At 46.7% G+C, this 11262-nt stretch overlaps 1 protein-coding gene across 12 annotated transcripts in view; it reads right to left on the reverse strand.

Annotated features, from left to right (window-relative positions):
• Positions 1–5776, reverse strand: part of KCNA10 (potassium voltage-gated channel subfamily A member 10) — a 52699-nt gene extending 46923 nt beyond the window's left edge. For 3 of the 12 annotated variants that reach the window (XM_039537058.1, XM_039537062.1, XM_039537063.1), the window contains exons 1-3: positions 5659–5776; positions 4927–5054; positions 4484–4626 (exon numbers count right to left, since the gene is read on the reverse strand). The gene's annotated coding sequence lies outside the window, so the exon portion shown is untranslated. Of the gene's footprint in view, positions 1–1611; positions 1736–1951; positions 2105–2278; positions 2319–4483; positions 4627–4926; positions 5055–5093; positions 5311–5658 lie in introns of those variants that run through there. The other 9 variants (XM_039537061.1, XM_039537052.1, XM_039537054.1 and 6 more) reach the window with 6 other exon arrangements.
• Positions 5777–11262: the final 5486 nt, after the last annotated feature.

Here is an 11262-nt window from a genome sequence, read left to right on the forward strand (position 1 = left end):
GCACAAACAACCCACTTAACCTCCAGGCCATCCGTGCTGCAGCTGAAATCCTTCCCCATTGCTCTCTGATGAGCTTAATTCCATTGGAGGCAATGCCCCCCCTCCGCCACGTTCCAGCTTTCACTGCAGTCTCTTTTTGAGCCCGCAAAGCTAGCCCTGTGGAAGTTCTCCATGCAACCAGACCCGGCAGAACACCCCCAATGCCACAGCCCTGGCTCTAGAGAGGGGGCTTGGGAAAAAGTGTGGCCACAGGTATTCTGGGCCGCTAGCCTGGACGCATCTGCTGTCCGTTACAATAGCCCCTGCATTTGCTCTAGCTTACGTCAGCAATCAGACCCAGACCCCAGGAAGGGCAGAGGTGGCCTGGAGCCAGCCTGGGCCCCCACAACGCAAAGGTCCTTCCTGCTAAGCACTATCTCCTCCGCTCTGCCTATCAGAGGAGCAGCTTGGAGTCAGGGCTGCTGTCAAAACAGTATGAGAGCAGAACTAGGCCCAAGGAGAGTTTTCCCTGAGCCTGGGCTGAGGGAAGATCTCAGTGTCCTCCCGACAATGCCAGTACCTGGGGATACAGAAGGGTGGCTGGATCCCATGCCAGAATCTCTCCTGGCATCTGCTCTGGCATGTTGCCCAAGGCAAAGTTCATCCGTTTTGTGACCCCAAAACGCCTGAGGTGGAACGAAACGGTGCTTAAAATAAAATCCATTGTACTCATAGAAAGGGCTGCTCCCTGCCCTTACAATCTGTGCGCGCTCTGTGGTCTGGAGGAAGTCCGGGGAGAGGGAAGGAGGAATCCATCCTCTGGGCCACGCCCTGAGCAACTGCAGGTTTCCACCTTGGCTGGACGGGAGAGAGTTCTGCACTCACCTCCCACCCAGGTCACAGGTCCCATATTTCCTCAGTCCTGCTCTACACAGAACAGTGACCAGTGGAGCTACATAGCAGCAAATTTGCTGGAAAATGCCCTAACTCCATCCTGCCAGAAGCTTCCCACAGAGCTGCAGCCTGGCGTTTGCAGGGGCTTCCCAAATCCCACCCCTGCCATGCATGGGTTGGGGAGAACTAACGATCTCTCCCACACGTCCAGAGGAGGTTATCCCCTCTTGGAATACAGTGACCAAAACAGGGGAGTCACATCCAAGGCAAAGCCCCTTTCCTCGGTGCAAAGAGAGCGCGCGCCTCTCTCGGAACAAAACCCAAGGTGTGTACGAATGTAACAGCCTCATTCTTCAACTTCCAAGGGAAGAAAAAGAGCTGTCAATGCTCACAGGAGTGGTGCTAGCCCATTGGGGCCCTACGCAGGAATATTCTTACCTACCTCTCACCCACCCCCTAAAATTACTAATTGTATTATTTCCACAAACCAAACAAACAAGGATATCAACACAACACAGACTAATACACATATGAAAGAGTCCACATTAAACAAGGTGAGCAGTATTTTGGGGGTAATACTAAAGTGGGACCCCCAAGCAATTGCTCAGTCTGCTTATACCTAGTGCCACCACTGAATACTCAGAAGGTTCTCTGGCCAAAGGGGGTTGAATGGTATGGTGGGTGCGGGGGCATCCCAGGGCCTCCATTTGACTCTTCTGGCCTGATTCTTTTACTTACCATTGTGTAAATCAGCAGCATTTGCACTGAAGCCCATGGTGTTACACCAGCGTAAACCCCGGTGCAAGTGAAAGGAGACTTAGCCTCTCAGGGCACAGGTCCCCTAGTCATTAGTGGCTGAAAGTTGTTGCCACCTCTGGATGAGCTGTCTTCAGTCAATGTCACCTGCATGCAGTTCTTGACATAGACCCCCCCCTCACCCCGTATTCAAGCACTGTCACTCCCTGCCATCCCCAGGAGATGAGGTGTTGGTATATTTTAAAGTATCCTCTTAAATAGCAGTTTCGTTCCATGCCTCAGCTCTCACAATAAAAACCAGTCTCCCATGAATTCCCCCCACCTGGCAAATCATTGTTATGACCTGTCACATCCAGATCTGTCAGTCACATCCCGTCCTGTTATATAACACAGCTTGACTGATGGAACCAGACTTGACAGACAGGAACAATAGCATTGCTGCCTGGGAGAATTGCAAAGAGCCACTTCGGATTCATTCATTTGTTTTGTTCCCCTCCTCCCCCCAGTGTGGTTTAAAAAGCCAGGGCCAGATCCGCAGCTGATGGGAATCTGTTGTCACTACAGCTGTACCCACTGAAGACAGAGCCACATCAGCTGAGGAGCCTGGCCCCTGGATATTTCCTGCAAAGATCAATGCTCTTGAATATACCTGCACTAGCACTTTCTAGCAAGAATAACCAAACTCCAAATCATAACAGCTCTGCCAATAAGCTCGGGGTGTTTAAAGTCCAGATGCAACATCTTGCAACATCTCTGCAACGGAAGATCCAGACTTCAAACCACAAAACGCTAGCCACATTTTGCAGATAGCACCATGCTAGCAAGCCTGCTGCACAAAATATCCACGTAGAAATTCACCCCTATGCGGAGGGTCAGACTCATGCTGGCTGGCTTCTTTCGTGGGAGTGAATTTCTCCCTTAGGAACTGACATTCTGGTTCAGACTAGTTCTCTTTCTATCCCACTCTCCTGTCTGAGAGGGATTCTTCAGAGAAAGATGCAAAAGACACCACCCCCTCACTCTCTTTGGTGGAGGATTATGGAGTAGCCGGCCGTAGGGCAAGTTTCTGCCTAACGTCTGGCAGGTGAGGCCACATTTACTACTGCTCAGCACTCACAAGTGGGGTGAGATTTTCCAAAGAGCTCAGTTCCACTTAATCACTGAAACAAGAGCCAGATTTTCAGTGCAGATTTTCAAAAGAATCTGGCTGCCGAATTATGAGTGGAGCTGTGGGGGAAAGGTTCAGATTTTAGGAGGTTTTAGACTGGTGTGAGACAGGCACACAGGAATACAATCTGGTATACAGACAGCTATGGGACAAACATCAACCTCTCTGCATCTAACACTGACCGCTCTGCATCCTGAGTATAGATCTCTTTCCTACAATTCTGCCTGCTGCATCACTAAAGCAGTGGCCACTAGTGGTTGCCTTATTTAAGACGTGGCTCCAGATAGGCATATGTGGCCAAAAGGTGTACCAGTTAATCAGTTAACCATGACACTATTGTCAACTCTCTGCTGGATGTTGTATTGCAGCAAATGGGTGTGCTTCTAGCTGTTTTTCTTTTTCGGGGGGTGGGAGTAGAGAGAATAGATTGTTTTCTTCCCAGTAGAAAATTGGTCAGAGAGAAGAGGGAAAGTATAGTAAGTCCTTCATCTGAGAGCATAAAAGGCAGTGCAAAGTAGAATCAACGCTGGAACCCGGAGCTATTTTTCTTTAACACTAGTGCAGTTTGACTCACAGGTTTTAAACAAGACATTTAAAACCATCCCTGCAGCAAACATTGCCTAGATCCTGATGGCAGGCAGCCACCTTCTTTTAATGCAGCTCATAATGGTACACTGAAGACCCAAGCACATTCACAAATCAAGTTCCCTTAGACGTATATTTCAAATAGCACCTCACACAAGCTGCTCACAGTCTAAGATGGGGGAAATGGTTAACATCCCAAACCATCAGTGCTTAAAACACAACCAAGTAATTGTGAAATTCAGATAGTGAAGCAACACAAGCCACCTGAGGCTGTTTTACAAGGGTTGTTAACTCTGCAGGCTGGGTTAAACAGAGCAGTTGTTATTTGTGGGCTATGGTAGCAAATAAAGGCCTCCAGTGAAGGAGGGTGCCCCATTGTGCGAGCTGCTGTAGAGACACGTTGTGAGAGATGGTCTCTGTCCTGGAAAGCTTACAGTCTAGAGAAGAAGGACAAACCTAGTGTTGTTATCCCCCTGTTACAGATGGGAAACTGAAGCACAAAGAGTAAGTGACTTGCCCAAGATCAGCTGATAGAGCCCGGAACTGAAGCCAGATCTCTTGAGTCCCAGCCTTAACCACCAGCCATGCTTCCCTCCCTACACAAAATCTGCTGTAAAACTGATTGCAGTCTGGGTTAAACAAGCCAGAAACCAGCACAAAGCCCTGATGGCAGGGAGCAGTTGCCTGTAGCACAGATAGCAGCCTGGGGAAATGGAGTGAATGTCATCTAGCGGCTAGAACGCAGGCCTGGGAGTCAGAAGCAGCCATTCCCCTTCCCTATTCTGAAACCAAGATAGCCAGTCACTGAAGTCACCAAACCGCTGTGTGTCTCAGTGTCCCTAGCAATAGGGTTCTGAAGGAAGAGGTAGGGCATGAGGGACTCTGGCTTGTGGCAGAAGGGGTAATGGAGCCCCAGCACCCTAGGGCAGAGAAGGAAATTTCAGGAAAGTCCCTGAAAGAGAGGGGGATGGCACACACGGAGCTTGCGGGGAGGAATGCAAGGAGTCCCTGATGTGGGCAACAAGCCGCAGCCTATACAAGTTACAAAGTTTGCAACCCTGTAGTTTAATTATTTCAGGCTGTGAAGAGTTGATTACTTACAAGTGGCTCGCCCCCTCCTCGTTGGGTCTTGCATAGCAGCTCCTTCCTCTCTAGCACCCCCGGCTGACCGTCATGCTGTCCTGTGGTGGCCAGTCTCTTCACACAGCTCAGCCCTGCAGACAGGCCACGTTTCAGCTCCACCACTGTTGGGGTAACAAAGCGTCTAGCACAACAGAAGTCCAACATCCTTATACCTAGTGGATTTTCAGCCCCCAGTTCTGGGCCCCATGGTCCTTACACCCCCTTCTCCCAGGGCTTTCAAAACACTTCTTCCCCAGTGGCTCACAGGGAGCCCAGGCCCTCCCTCTCCTCTGGGTTCTAGCCCAGGGACCCTGAGCAGGCAAAGACTGTCAAGTCAGAACCCCCCTCCCCCACTGGGGTTATTTCTATTTCTGCCTGTCAACAGGCTGTTCCCACAGCCCCTTCCTGGGCCCACAGCCTACCTGTACTTCTCCCAGGCTCTCCGACTCTGCTCCTCCTTTCAGGCTAGGTGAATTGGGTGAATTGAGTTCCAAAGCTCCCATTACCCTCTCAGTACCAGTATGGGGCACATGCCCCATCACACAGACACCTGGAAGTGTAAAATCTGATGAAGTGTCTTTGTTCTCACCTGTGGCACCATATGGTAGAAGTGGAGAAGAATAACCTCCTGCTGCAAGTTTTACAAAACCCTATTGTGCCCAGCCAGTGCCTGGCGGGGGACTGACTTGGTTCTGATCAATGTCTAGAAGGCAGACGTGTTTCTCTTGATCAAGGATGGGAGCCATCTATCCGCCTTCTCAACTCCAACCTCACATTTGACTCCGCTGTCGTCTTGGCTTCATCCATGCCCCTGAACTCGCCTCTGCTTCTCCAATTTTCTATGCCAATAAATACCCCTCCCTCCCCCTCTGTAATGCTGCCCACCACCTCAGCCCCACATTGGCCAATACCCTCACCCCATCCCTTTTCTCCTTCTCCCTTGACTGTGGCACCTCTCCTCTTCACCCTCCCTGTCCTATCTCTGGGCCTCTCACCCTATGCAGAATGCTGCACATGCACAAAGAAACATGGCCACATCTTCCAGGCCTCCGACATCACCCTGGCTCCATTTTCAACTCGGGATCCAATTTAAATTTACCTGCCATGTTTTTAAAACTCTCTTACTCCTTCCAACTTCACAAACTCCATCTTACCTGCCTCCAGGACACTCCTGCTCACAGCCATTGGTACAGGAGCTGTCTCCTCTGCAGCTCTTGGCATCTAGACTAATATTCTGATCTCTCTGTGGGGTATTTCTGTGCCTTCCCCTTTACATCTGCCGGCAGCCATTTTGTGCTCTCTCCTGCAGGCTCTTAAACATTGTTGTTCTCTTGATGTAAGATAAAAATCATTTTGGCTGAATGTGTTTGGCTGCTTTTTGTATAAGGGAAAACATAACACTCTCCAATGGAGCTGACTAAATTTTTGTTGTTGGAACTTTTTTTTTTAAGGGAAAAATGGCTTTTTGACCAAAATGCTATTTTTTTTAAACAAAATTTTCAAATTGGTTACAATTTTCCATTTTTTCCACAACAACCATGGAAACCAAACCCCCAGTTCATTTTACTATCTTCAGATTTTGATAAATGTTCCATTTTCAGTGAAAGTGCTTGGGTTTTGGTATAAAAAAATCATTTTAGGGGTTTCAAGACCCCAACATGGAAACCCCAACATTTTTAGCAAAAATGTTTTGTTTTGTTTTTTTCAAAAATTGAAATGTTTTCATTTTTTTTGTTGGAAAAAAGCAAAAATGAAGTAAGCTTGAAGGGAAATTTTAAAAAAAACTAATATTGTTAAAATTTTCTGTGAAAAAATAGTTGCCATTTTTCACCCACCTCACTGGTTCACAGCCTCTTTTCAGACCTCAGGTAAAATTTTCAAAAGGGCCTAAGTGACTTAGGAACCAAGGGCCAGCTTTTGAAAGGTATTTGGGTGCCTAAAGATGCAGATACCCGGTGCCTAGTAGAATTCACAGAGATACCTAAATGAGTAAGGTGCATAACTCCCATTGATTTCAATGGGACTTAATCTGCTTTTCAAAACCCCACTAGGCCACTTATCTGCATCTAAATGTGCTGGAAAATCTGACCCTTAGGCTCTATAGGCTCTTAAGTGCGTAAGTCACTTTTGAAAATTTTACCCCTCGTCTTAAAACATCTCTTTTCTCCCTTACCTCTTAATTTCTTTCTCCCTGTGCTATTGTCCTCATGACAAAAAGCTTTAATATATTCACCCTACGTTCATTGACGTTTTCTTGGATGTATGCTGTATGCAGTCCATTGTCTTGCGTTATTTAACTCCGTGTAGCCTTGTCTACAAAAGGGACTATACATTAAAGTGCAAAGCCTGCTTCTGGGGTTTTCTCACTGAAAGTGGATGACTCTTGATATGCAATCTATACAGCTACTGATTGTCTAACGTGATAGAAACTTGGAGGGCTAGACGGAGTCACTGCCCTAGGAGAGTCTCAGGGACCCATATTTCTTTGCCGCTGTACCTTTGCTTCTGGAAGGAAGTAACTCACTGCAGGCCTGAGAGAGGTGGTGTTTATTTCTAGCTCTGCTGGCTAGCAAGTGGGTAGGGGTAGAGACAAGTCTCCATCCCCTTCTGGCCCTTTTGCTTGTGATGGGAGTGTATCCAGAGAGCAGGGGATGTGCTTTGGACTAGATTTGGACACAAAAACTGGCTAGGTCCCCCCCTGTGTGTGTGTACACGCAGGCATGTTTTCCTTTTCTTCACTGTGTCAGGGACTCGAACCCCGACAGCGAAGTTCGTTGTCTGACCGCAGTGAGACAGGCAACACCAGCAAGGTCCGATCAAAAGCTCTTTATTGGCAAGTGCACGCATCAATAGAGAGCAGCTCGGCTCCAGAGAGAACCAGCCCCCCTTTACAGCTTAGTATTAGCCTATATAGACAGTTTTATTACGTCATAGATCATTCACTTGAGCAACCCACCCCCCTTTGTCTAACAACTAGAAATTAGACACCTTTTAATATATACGCATGCCTAGTCTTTACAGCATTAAATTGTTAATATTTTAACAAGCGCCAAAAGTTAGGAATGTAAGGGAGTTAAACACACCGAAAACTAAACCGGGGAGTTAGAGTCAGAACTGTGGGATAGTGTTTCTTATCAGTTCTTCAAACACTGTTCCTAACATAACACAGCTGGTACCAACCCCTCACTTATCTCACTCTTTCCCAGGGCTTTGTGAGACAATGCTGCTTCTCAGTATTTTTCCACTCTGGGATTACCCAGAAACCTCTGTTAGCCTGACTTCAGTCAGGTTGGCATAACTGGTTTTGTGCTACATCTTTATTCAGGCCTAACAACTGGCACAATATAGTCCTAAAAGAGGGAAAGGTCAGCAGGATGAGATGGTTTCCTTGGTCCCCATGTTCTGGAACCTGTAGTAATTCCAGAAATCTACTTTGAGGAGTCAGACTTGTTTCTGTTCTATTCTCTTCAGGTTCTGGTATTGCCTTCATGGCCGTAGTACCTGAGTGCCTTCCCGTAGCTCCTTAAGTGATTGTCTGTCCTGTGTGTGTCCCTCTGTCATCCTCCCTCCAGGAGAATTGTGCGGGCAGTGGAGTGGTTTGTTTTGGCAGAGTTTTGGTTTGGTTTTGCGTTTCTATTTAAATGTCCACACTTCTCTGGGTTGATATTAGAGAAGGCATGTTAAAGAGGGGTGCCTTGCACTTGGAGTGGAAGGTGGGGAGGTTTGTGATGGTTCATGGGGGAGCTCATTCCAATCCAGAGACTCAGACCAGCCCCCAGGCAGGCTCTGTCTCCCACACAGACAAGTTTTACCCTTGTGGTAGAAAGTTCTGTTGTGTCTGAGGAGCCAAGTTGTTGGCCACGATCTTACGCTCCTTTAGATTTCCTTGGCCTAGACTCACCAAGTTACTTAGACTCAGAGCACACCTATCGGATTGTGCCCTGCATGTGAATTAGGCGTTCACCCACCTATCTGCCCCCATTCATGGATTGCTCTGGGCATAGGCAGAAGATAAGTGCTCAGACACATAAGGTAAGGCAGCACTGTGCATTCTTAGAGGGAACTTTTACACAAAAACGAAGGCACCAAACAAATTAAGGCACCTCCAGGGTTTGCAAGGAATTTTGTGAATCAGAATGGAGCCTAAAACTGAGACTTAGGCACCTAAACATCTTTGTGAAATCTAGGCCCACGGCCTTGAACTTGGCTCAGTGTTCAAATTCATTAATCTGTTGTCATGGCTAAACTAAGTATTTTCAGACTGGTGACTGGTGCAGGAGAAGGAGCCGGAGAGATCTCTGTGTTTATTTAAAACCACAGTGTAGATCTCATTCTAAATAATGTTCATTATCTAGTGGGTTTTTTTCATCATCGTAATAATAATATTATTAGTGATTTGGTTCAGTTATGTAACAGGAAGAGGTTAGCAAGAAGGGGCAGGTTTTTTGCCTTTACAAGTGATTGCATGAGAATCCCAGTGGGTGACACTTGCAGCAATTTGTCTTTATTCTTCGGTGTCTAGTACAAACGGATTTGTGTGTGTGAGCAAAGGGGAGAGACACGGCCACTGTCTTCAAATCCCTCTGCAATTCACTTGCTCTGGCACTTGTCAAACAAGTGTTGTCACATTATCTGTATTCTAAAAAAAAAGTGAATCCCACTGAAAATTTGCTGTTAGCCTCTTATCAACAGAAATAGCCTCCTCTTCTTGCAGTTTCAAACACCTTCATTGCCCTTTTTTGCCTTGTCTTCCCTAGTGGTCTGTGTACTGGTGATGAAGCCAGAGTGCCCTACACAACAGTTTTGCATCGTTAGTTGTTACAGATTGTGGAGTTTGATGTGTTGAAAACTGTGTTAAAATTGTAGGCTATCACTTTAATTTTCAGGTTTTTTCCTGGTCCTGTTTGCCACATAGGAGCTCTATAGGGAAGTGTACAATCCGTATCTAGCAGCAGTCAGTTTGCAGCCAGCCAGCTTAGAGTAGGGTGGGGAAGAGTTGGGCCTCTGTTTTTAGGGAGCAGCCTGCTTTGTCTCTCTCTGTTTTGGGGTTCTTTTGTGATGTCATTCTGAATTCTAAGAAATGAAGTAGTGCTACATTGTAACCTTCCAGCCAGAGTATTTATGGTCTTATCTAACTTCTCTGTGGATATGCTGTGAACATTACATGGAGACTGCTCAGTGTTTACTCATGTGAAGCCAGTAGGACTACTCGGATAAGTAACTGCTTATCAAAGACTCTAAGAGGCTCACACTCTAAGTCCCTCATTAGGACACGTCTCCTGGATTAATTATGTAAAATTGTGTAAAACCCTTTTTATTATTCCTGAATAGCTCCTTACCCAAGCCCTGACTATTCAGTGATTGGTCACTTGCAAATCTGTCCTTTCGATTCTGCAAAATCCGAGGCAATATTCATTTGTTGTCAGATAATATTTATTCTCCAAATTGCTACTGCTTTAAAGTAGTACATGACCTTCAAGTCTCTTGAGCATCACTCTTCCCTCAGCTGTGCTGGATGCTGGATGCTGGGTGTGCAAATCCCATAACAGGGCCAAGGCATATGTGACCCAGATGAGTTGCAACAAGGACTAACCTGAGTCACCACACAAAACTCCAGCTTAGCTTTGAAAAAGTTCAGGTGACATCTTCCCTTGCCCTTCCCAGTTATTTTTCACCTCACCTTTCAGATTACAGAAGGGACTAGATGGCAGAAATGGTGAAATAGTTGTTCTTTGGGCTAGTATAGTGGACTTCTAGCTGAATAATTATTAGAAGTGTTATGCAGACATTAATTAATAAAGCCTGTCTTCCTAGGAGGCATTACATCCATGAAACCCTTTTCATGTATGGGAAACTGAGGCACAGAGCAGTTATGTGACTTGCTCAGTATCACACAGTGAATCAGTAGCAGAGGTGGGAATAGAAATCAAGAGCCCTGATTCCCAGCTTTTACCACCCAGCCCTGATGCCAGCTTTTACCACTAGGCATCATTCCCTAAGCGGCACACACACTATACCTTGTCCAACGAAACACCAGAACTTTCATAATGAGATACTCCATTGGAGTCAATGGGCCAGATCCCCAGCTGGTGTAACATTGACTTCAGTGCAGCGATCTGCCTCCCAACTCAGCTACTGCTGTGCATTTCCAAGAGTCATTCAGTGGAGTGGCTCTTTCTGCTGAGATGGGTGGCTCCCCCTGCTTACACAGGGCATTCAGCATCAGCACTTCACTTAAATAAAAATGGGTCCTATAATGTACTCAGCAGGTCACTTGCATGACTGCTGAGTCCAGGCTGGGACAGAAGGAGGCCTTTGTGGCAACACAGTCTCTGCTAGCCAATCTGGAAGCTGCAGAAAGAACCACAGGGTCTGTCTGTGTCCAACAGCCTCAGTAAAGAATTCCCTTTCTAATCAGTAGAATTGCATCCGCTCTGTTCTCTACTGCAAGGGACACTATGGCCAGAATTGTCTAGAGAACAGCTCCCATTTGGGCAACTAAATACAGGCCAGATTTTCAGACAAGCTCAGCACGGTGGGTGTTGAGTTCTTTTGAAAATCTTCTCCCAAGTGTCACAATGGGGCTCAGCACTGCTGAAAATCTGGCCCTTATGCCAGTACCTAAATAGGAGCTGAACTCTGGAAAGTCTGTCCTCAACTGAGAGTGCTGAGCATTTGAAAATCTGGCCCCTCGCTCATGAAAATCAGTCCCTAGAAGTCTGAATGCAAAGATCTGAACTCCCCAGGGCTTTGGAAAC

This window comes from Mauremys reevesii, linkage group 4, assembly GCF_016161935.1.
Source record: "Mauremys reevesii isolate NIE-2019 linkage group 4, ASM1616193v1, whole genome shotgun sequence".
Taxonomy (NCBI): Eukaryota; Metazoa; Chordata; order Testudines; family Geoemydidae; genus Mauremys; species Mauremys reevesii.